We start from the raw sequence: 3,392 nt of genomic DNA, 5'->3' as shown, positions 1-3,392 counted from the left end.
GTTCACCACGTAAGCTAGAAAAATGGTTTGTTGTTACTATTGTAATGTTAGCGAATATGGTGCTTAAAATCAGTAACCAAATGGGACGATGAGGAAACATTACAATATGACGTCAGTGGAGGTTGCTCAAAATCGATGAGTCTTCTAATTTGACCTGATATCGACGACATAAATAAAGGAGAGCGGTAAGCTGCGAAACTACTGAAGCCTCGCTGAAAGAGCTACTTCTAAGGCTGCACGCAAGATGGCTCTAGCAGTATGATATCTGACATCCGTGACGTGTGATCGTGAAGAGACATACAATAGTGATGGGCTAAACTGCGATTTTCCGATATCAGTGATTTCTGCGAATGCTACTTTCCAGTATCTGCTATTCTTAACTGTGATTTGTTGCAGTTAAGAGTCGCAGTTAAGGAACGTAGGTCGCGTATCCCTCCGCCACTGCTATTTCTGCAATTTTTGCTACTTCCGCGATTTCTGTGACTTCTGCTACTTCTGCGATTTTTGTGACTTCTGCTACTTCTGCGACTTACCACCGTATGGAAAAGTTACATCTGCCCACACAGAAAATTGCATCTCAACAAATCTGTCATTGGTGAGTAAGTTTTACGTTTGTTCTTCCGTTGGCTTTAATTATGTATTAAAGAAACAACTGTGAAAATATTAATAGTGTAATTAATATGTAAGTAGCCATAGAGTAGCGTAATAGTTCGTGTTTAGAAAATGAATTCTAACATATTGTTATGTTCACAGGTACCCGAACTACATTTCAGTCACTCAGTAAATTGATAACTCAAAATATCATTGTCAACACATCTGGAGAAATTGCCACTGCGTCTTTAGACCGGTTTCGTCAGACGAGAGGTTAGTTTCTAAGTGTTTCGATGGACTTAATTACTTCAGTGAGATCGTTCTTGCAAATGTGAACTATACCCCATTGAGTGGCTTTCATTACAGCAAATATTAGCAATCCACTCTGTCAATTATATTGCTTGTAATTAGTGACAGCAAAAATTGTTTAATAATCCTTGTGATTTTGCAGACACAGTTCTGACTCTTGATTACTGGTTGCTGTACGAATTTATCCACATCAAGGCTGTTGAGACTCGTGAAGATTCAAGACAGCTCTTAGAGAATTTGCAGTTTAAAAGTGACATAATTGTGCAGATGAGTGATTAAACTGTATTTTATTGAAGTTGTTATGCAATTTTAAAGGAATAATAAATGTTAAATACAGTGAGTGAATAATGAAAATCTCATTTCCCACATGTTTAAACCGTCCTATACCCGTAATTTTCCGCCACTTATTTACTGGTAAACACTAGTTGGAGAGTGACATGCCGCCCCCCCCCCCCCCCCACCTTCTCCACACTCTTGGTGTGACACTGATCTGCAACATGCATTTTGTGGCTGTTGATATGAAAGTGGGAAGTACAGATCTTCCAGTTAAATCAGGAATAGCTTAAGTGCAGTACTTGAAAGTAACACAGGAAAAGCTTACTTATGTAGGTGGTAGTAGTGTCGGCAAAAAGTTCGTGTGTGTGAAGTTGGCATGTAGAACACCAGGTGTAAAACTTTTATCCCGAGTCTTGAACTGTGTTGGAATAAAAGTGAGGCATTCATATGACTCAATAATGCTGTTTTCATTTCACTACACTTATACACACGTCTGAGTTCTGCTCTGTTAACATTGCAAAGTCCTGTAGGCATGTGGAGTATTAACCAAAATTGTCATATTGGAAGCAGAATCACATTTGTTACGTTACTTGATATTTTCAGGAGAAAAAGGCAATGTTGCTTCTTATTAATATAGTACATTCAGAGTCACAGATGTGTTTGACCAATCATAACTGATGCTGAATGTGCATGTCGTCATATAATGTGAAGGGCTTATTTCAATAGTGGTACAAGTCCATTACCTCCACTTTTCTGTCTATAATGCTTCTGAAATTAATGATCCAAACAAACATTAATAAAGGTTCATTTCTAGCAAGAAGCCATATGCTTGGATATTTCTGGTATCTCAACTGTAGATTTTTGAGCGCTCATTTAACTTTACGACTTCGTATCTCAAAATGAACAAAAATGGACTTGTACCACTAATGAAATAAGTCCTTCATATGTACACACAGCACACCGATCTCGTGAGGCACAAGGCTCTTATAACGAAGTACGTACATCGTTCAACAATGGCACTAGGAAAAGAATGTTAACTGCGCTTTTTAGTTGCTACTTGCGACTCTTAGTTGCGATTTGTCACTGAAATCGCAGAAAGCAGTATGGAATTCGGCCAACAGATGGCTCACGGCGTTTATTGTGAAATGCTACTTGCGACTGCTAACTGTGACTGAAATCGCAGTTAGATTTTGTAAAGTTGTTACTGTGATATCTGTGACTTCTCAGTCACTGTGATTTGTAACATACGCGATTTCCTGCCCACCACTAACATACAATAAGTACTTTCCGAAGATGCGCACAACCGACACTAACTCTGGATAAAATGTAGGGCTAGCAATGGAGGGCAATGGCGTACTGTAAGAAATGAGGCTTTGTGAATGTTCAGGCTTTAGAATTAAGCAAAGTTTGCTGTGAAATGCCATACAAGAATATATTCGGGTAGATTCATGTTGAAGGCCCACACATAGAGGAATGATCAACACAGCTGTCGAAATAGTAAGAACCTAAATAACAAACAGAAGTGCTCATTTGGTCTAAAAGCCCCATTCAAGGATGAGTCAAGTCAATGAATGATTTAGCTCCTTATGATAGAAGCATCGTATTTAATCCCCTAAACACGTCATATTGTGTTAGTAACTACATAATAAATTATGTGGCTGAAATGTCCCATATTCCAGGATAGACTCTCAAAGAAACTGGTTGAGAAAATTCATCTGGGTTTAAGTGACAAACGAACAGAACTCTATCAAGATGATAACTGCTAACTAGCCATATGAAAAGTGAACTGAGTGGTCCTTATTTACAATCCTATAGCATGATAATCGAAGCTGAAACTACTTGAATTGATCTTTTCCGAACGCACACTCTTGTACAGATGTGTCACAATTATCCAGGCGAAGCCCACTAATACGTTTTTGTTATGTCCGCGGATTAGTCGGACTCATGGGCGCACTCACAGCTGCTCCCCCCTCCCCCTCCCTCCACCGCAAGAAGATATCTGAACTCGTTCGTGCAGACCCGTCATCGGCACGTTGGTGTCGGCAGGGTATGGAAATAAGATATTTGGCCAATGAGCAATGCTCTCTGCTATTAATTTTAAACATGTATCATTCTCTAAGATTGGGTCATGCCCCGTACATTTGTAACAGATCAAATCACGTATGTATTTTATCACTGGCCCACCTTTTAATCCGAACCACTGACTTAAAAATTCA

General features: G+C 39.2%; 1 long non-coding RNA gene across 2 annotated transcripts; it reads left to right on the top strand.

Moving 5' to 3' along the window:
- Window positions 1-264: 264 nt before the first annotated feature.
- On the top strand, window positions 265-1,259 carry LOC126298355 (uncharacterized). 2 transcript variants are annotated; one of them, XR_007552598.1, is made up of 3 exons: window positions 265-595; window positions 754-864; window positions 1,043-1,259. It is a non-coding gene; the product is annotated as an uncharacterized LOC126298355 (long non-coding RNA). The 2 variants fall into 2 exon arrangements; XR_007552597.1 differs by having other exon boundaries at window positions 754-1,259.
- The last annotated feature ends 2,133 nt before the right edge of the window (window positions 1,260-3,392 follow it).

The sequence above is a fragment of the Schistocerca gregaria genome, chromosome X (genome assembly GCF_023897955.1).
Source record: "Schistocerca gregaria isolate iqSchGreg1 chromosome X, iqSchGreg1.2, whole genome shotgun sequence".
Lineage (NCBI taxonomy): Eukaryota > Metazoa > Arthropoda > Insecta > Orthoptera > Acrididae > Schistocerca > Schistocerca gregaria.
Note: the sequence above shows the minus strand (reverse complement) of the source record. Positions and strands in the feature narration are given on the sequence as shown.